This window comes from Cryptomeria japonica, chromosome 8, assembly GCF_030272615.1.
Source record: "Cryptomeria japonica chromosome 8, Sugi_1.0, whole genome shotgun sequence".
Lineage (NCBI taxonomy): Eukaryota > Viridiplantae > Streptophyta > Pinopsida > Cupressales > Cupressaceae > Cryptomeria > Cryptomeria japonica.
In genome coordinates this window covers 91,254,504-91,260,503 of record NC_081412.1, presented here as the reverse complement: position 1 = coordinate 91,260,503, position 6,000 = coordinate 91,254,504, and the positions used below count along the sequence as shown (strand labels likewise).

The window sequence follows — 6,000 nt, the reverse complement described above, 5'->3', positions numbered from 1 at the left end:
GAAGAATTAAAGTCCTTTATTCTATGCAAATCATTGGTGCAGAGTGACAATAGTTTGTATGATTGTCCTGTTAGGGTGCAAACCTCTTAAAAGAAACTTCAAAAAAGGTTGAGACAGATCAGAAATCTTCCTTGTTAGAACTAAGAGTAATAATAATACAAACCTCTTACACCATGATGCCAACAAAAACAGGTATGTTACCTCTACAAAGAGAATTATGCCAATTTGTCCCATATCAAACCAAAATAAGACATATTGGACTACCAAGCAGCAGTGGTACCAGGACAAGATGAAATGGATTTAATACAAAGGATTGAAATGGTATATTTTCTCAAAGCCCATTAAACATCTGATACTTGATACAAAAGAAGGTGATTGAGAAGCTTTGCCAAGATCCTAGTACGAAAATAAGATTCTCACAATGTGAAATATACCTGATGATCAACTATAAGAACAACTATGCCTCCAAGTGAAAATCTACATGCATAAATAACATTATGTGTCAATTCCAGCTATGCTCTCATCACCTAAATTATGAATCAAGATGATGGAAAAATGTGGCCTGAGAAGAACATCTATGTTCACTTTGCAAGCGAAGAGAAATTGGATGAGAGGAATGTGATGATGCATCATCCTATGTACAAGAAACTGCAGAAGAAGCACTTAAAATGGAATGAAAATTTGAATAGCTTACATAGCTTAGTAAGTTTTTGAACTAAACAACTGAGTTATATTAAGGATGTTCTAAACAACCAAAATATTGGCACCAATTGAATAGACATATGGCTTGTGGTGACAACCTTGAAGTAAATAGCTGGTAACCTCCAGAAAGAAATTGTTTAAATTAAATCTTCATCCTATAGATCTTACAGGAGACAATGAACATAAACATGGTCTATTGTACAAAAATATTTTTCTAAATGCTACAGAATGACAATGCAAGCAATGAAATACTTCACTAATAATTCAAGAACAATCATTTAGTGCAAACCTCACATCGTTGACGACCAGTTGTATCAGAAGCCAGTTTAGCCACAACATGATAATTTGTAACCTGTTATTTTGTGCATTCACAAGAATTGTTCAAAATATAAAAGTAAAGCATAACTGTAATGTTGATTCCATGAATGTGAAAACTAACTAGATGCTAGAGGAAACTTTTATATATACATTTTCTTTTAACTCAAGAGTAGAGCCAAGCGAATGAGTTTGAAGACAATTAAAAGTGACAGGTAAACATTTAAATATATTTCCTGCATAATTCTCTAACAGGCAACAGAAATAATATAACTAGTAAAATGCATATGCTTAAGAACTGCTGGGTCTATATGACAAAAACTTACAATATGACCTAGCTTGTCCCAAACAAATCCAGAACCTGTGCCTTCCACTTTTCCATCTGTCAGTTCTGATGTTGATGACTGGTTAATTGCCCTGGAGTTTAGCACTTCGATATCTTTTATAGAGACAACTGATCTGGTTGAATCCTACTATTCAAGAAAAAAATACAGAACATAACTGTATAAAGAGAAAAAATACTTTGACTTGCTGCAGACAATGTCAACCAAACAGTTTACCTTTACAAAAAATTAACTCCAAATCAAGTTTCCAAGGAAGAAACACTTAGAATCAACTTCTTGATCAATCAGAAATACAAATGCTTTCAGCAACTAAACAAATGGTTTTCAATATTTCGCTTAAATCACAGAACTATTCTGAATTCAAAGAACTTAAATAGCATGAATGCAACTGCAAATAATATCAACTATCCCTACACAACATTCAGATCCATCTTACTGCATAGGATAAACTCCAGCGAGAGATACAAGGCTGTGTGTCATAAATGAGATTAGTTTTCCATGTATGGTTTGTAAATTTGCAATATAACTTATAAGCAAACCCCTTGCAGTTGCATGATTAATTTTTACCATGTTTCCTCTCCCTTAGATGTTAAATTCATTCCCTAGATCAGTAATCAGATTTGTAACATTTAATCATGCCCTAGTTTATTAATCAGATTTGTAATTTAGTAAACTATAATCAAGTAAATTCAAGAATGAAACAAGGAACCAAGAGACAAACACAAATACCTTGGGAAAACCTCCAAGGAGGAAAAACCCAGCATTAAAGACCCACAGGTCAGATTATGTATTCACTCTTATTGCACAAATACAATACTTAGCTTGCTTTTTTGAATCTGATCTTTATATATCAGATCTGCCCTTTTTGCATGCTTCAAGACTGCACCAAAATGCCCTATATCCTCTTGAATAAGTTCACCCAATCCTTGGACAAATTCGCACAACCTTCTTTGGTGATTTCGCACCTCTTGTTTGCAAAGCTAATTCGCTGATTTCATGGATAACTGAATTGTATTTGCATTTGCAATTTAACCTTTATTTATATGAATCCTTAGCCTTTATTAAATCCAAGTCGGCCTCCCTCTTTTGGCACCAATTTATTTATTGTGGCGTGGAGTATTTAGGGTGGCGTGGAGGTATAGGGTTGGGCTCAACTTGGGGGCACATTACCCCTTTAGGATAGGACCCAATCCTATATGGGTTCGGATGAGGCAATCCAAACCCATTTTTACCTAGTTACAAACAACACTCCCTTTGAACTAGGGAAGAAGAGAATACATAATCTGAACCTTTAGAGTTCCATCTAGCACACAAGCATAGAATTACATCTTCCACCTAGCACACAAGCATAGGATGGTTCTAGCACACAAGCATAGAAAGTGTAATACACAAGTGGGTCTTTACATAATTACAATTTTCCATCTAGCACACAAGCATAGATTGGACACAATTCATTCTTGCACACAAGCTAAGAATGATCAAAGTGTTGCAGATAGAGTCACTAAGATTGGAGGTCCCTCTCAATCAGAGTTTCATTTTCCACAATACGAAGTCTATCTCTGAAGTATTCGAACTTCACTCTGGATAAGGGTTTGGTAAGGATGTCCGCAACCTATTCATCCATGCTAATGTACTTTAGTTGAATGGCGCCTCTTTGCACCATATCCCGAATGAAGTGATAGTGTGTTTCCACATGTTTGGACCAGTCATGGAACACATGATTTACTGACATCTTTATACATCTTTGATTATCACAATGAATGGTGGTAGGACCACTAGCTTGACCAAATAATCCAGCGAGGAGTTTGCGAAGCCACACTGCTTCTCTGGATGCAACAGATGCTGCCATGTACTTAGCTTTTGCAGTGTTCAATGCTACGTAAGATTGCTCTCTACATGCCCAAGAGATCACTGTAGAGCCCAAGTTGAAGCAGATACCCGAAGTACTTTTCCTGATACATTCATTGTGCAATCTGTAAACTGAACTCAGCCAACACTCCTTAGAGAGGATCACAACAAGTAGCCAGTAACCATAAGTAATAAGTAACCAAATCACATAATGGTAACTCATCATGGATCCTTTTATAATATTCATCTTGCCTTGCCTGTAGAGGATGAATCCTGAACTTTATCATGTACACCTGCAAGACATGAATACAAACACGAGTATATATATGCTCATCATGGACTCTTTTCATGATATCTATCACGCATATACACCATTCATTGCCTGCTAAGAATGATGAAGAGCTTCCATTTCAATCTTCTCTCAGAGAAGATTGCAGCACCAACTTTATTTGCACACGAGTATTCTCCTTAATCTTCTCCCAAAGAAGAATGCATTACCTTTACCTCAATCTTCTCCCAAAGAAAAATGTAACATCAGAAAATCATAATCTTTCATCTTGCTCACAAGCATAGAATGAAGTTACATAAGCCATAGTCCTCCATTTTGCACACAAGCAAAGAATGAATAAACATAATCTTCTATCTAGTACACTTTCCATCCAACACACAAGCATAGGATGAAAATCCATCTTTTCTACCATCTTACATTGCCCGCAGAGGATGGTAACAATTACTCCTCCCTAAGAAGATTACACTACCACCTTACATTAGCCGCAGAGGGTAGTTGATGAAACACAATGCATCATTGAGGTTGAGACTCCTTCTCAATCAAGGCGGTGTTCTTCACAGCTCCAAGTCTATCTTCTGAAGTACTCAAGCTTCAAAAGACTTGGTGAGAACATTTGCAACACAAGATTATCCTGCCATAAGACACTAAATTTTCAGGTATCTCTATACGACTCTGATAATAAATAATTATAAGAAAGCATTCAACAAGAATTTGAAAAACCACACAATTTCCTTGATACAGTTCATGCTCCAATGAATTCAGCTTCAGCAGTACTCAGTGTGACTGAGGACTGTTTTGTTGTAGTCCTAAGAGATCATAGGGTATCCAAGTTACAACAAGAGATTGAAGTGACTTCCCTTATCTGAGACACTTCAGAATCTGAGTTAGCCTTCTGAGGTGATTACAGTCTTCTGCTCACAATCATTTGAGATTTTCAAAATGCAACAAGATATGCTTGGCAGCAACAACATGCTTCAACCTTGATCATGAATTAGTTGAGGCATCCACCAATCAGCTGCTTGTCTTCAGATGAATCTGCAAAATCAGACTTTGCTACAGACATCCTCAATCTTTATGTTATTTTTCATAAAGGTTTACAATCCATTATTCTAAATATCAAAAGTATACTTGACTTGGAATAATTTGGTTAGATCCTTGACATATTTATAATCCTAGAAGACAATAAATTTAGATCCTTGCGCTAATTATTCCTTATATTCCAATGATGAGAATAGAGTTAAATCATCACATCAAAAACCAAAATACTTTAAGAAAGGAAGTTAGAACTTTACAAAACCCTAGACTTAACAAATGATTGTCAATTCTTTAAATACTAAGTCTTTATTGAAGATAAGACTCCCTCTTAATCCTTAATCAAATAAGAATCAATAAAGGAACCAAAAATAATATAACACTGAAGATGCTACTTGCTTTTCTCTTACTTTCACCTTCTGCAAGGTGAATTTTCAGAAAACTTTCATCTTTAACCCCGAGAGGCTGAGATACAACCTAGTTCCCATCCAAATAACCATGCCTAAAAGGATCCTTATATACTTATTCAAGCAAGCAAAATACATAAGCCAAATCATCTTTCAAACTAAACAACTGAAATTGAGATTTCTTAGAAACCCAATCACAAGATATAGTATGACTACATACATATGATTGATAAATATCAAGTAGAACAGAATCTTCATACTTTGCTGAACAAGATCCTAATTATATTCAGCTTTGGTGGAAGTAGAAGAAGTTAATGAGTAAAATGCTTACCTCAACCTGAAGAGATCTCAATGCTAATCACAGAAGGAGACCACTGACTTGATCATCTTTCACTCTTCCTACATATGCTATTTACAACAATACATTCTAACATCTACTATGTAGGAAAGAGCATCATCATAACCAATTAACTGAAAGCAACCTGTCATGTAGTTATTTTAACAGATAACTGACACATAATAAAACTGCATTTGTCACAACATTTAATGACATGAGCTTGAATGCAACAGGGATGATATAAGGATGGTAACTTGGGATAACACAGGCACAAACTTGCTTGTAGACCTACAAGGATAAACACCTGACACAGGGAACCTCAAAACATGATTGGCCCAACACGGGTTAATTCAAAGAGAATATCATTTTCCTTTCACACAACCCAACAGGGGTTTTTACAAAACTAAGTAAGCACAAACCCATAACAAGCAAATATTGATAATGAAACCCTTATTATTACAACTTGACAAAAAAAACCCATATAAACAAATTGACAAAGTTATTCAACAGGAATACTTAACCTTCAATTATCATAAAGTCTCTCATCACAAAGTTAATAAAGAATTAAGAAAAATACACCTGTTGATGTTTAGATATCACTGACACTAGAACCGAAAGCTTCCCCAGAAGAAACTATCTTTGCAGTCTATCTTCAAAAGGCCATAATTCGCAATCTCCTCTTGATGTGCCTTAGCACAGTCAGCTAGGGTTTGAACATTGGTGGGA

At 35.5% G+C, this 6,000-nt stretch overlaps 1 protein-coding gene across 3 annotated transcripts in view; it reads right to left on the bottom strand.

Annotated features, from left to right (window-relative positions):
* Positions 1 to 1,355: 1,355 nt before the first annotated feature.
* The window catches only part of LOC131079630 (uncharacterized), a 101,371-nt gene continuing 96,726 nt past the window's right edge, over positions 1,356 to 6,000 (bottom strand). For all 3 annotated transcript variants that reach the window (XM_058017635.1, XM_058017633.2, XM_058017634.1), the window contains one exon: positions 1,356 to 1,487. The gene's annotated coding sequence lies outside the window, so the exon portion shown is untranslated. The remainder of the gene's footprint in view (positions 1,488 to 6,000) is intronic.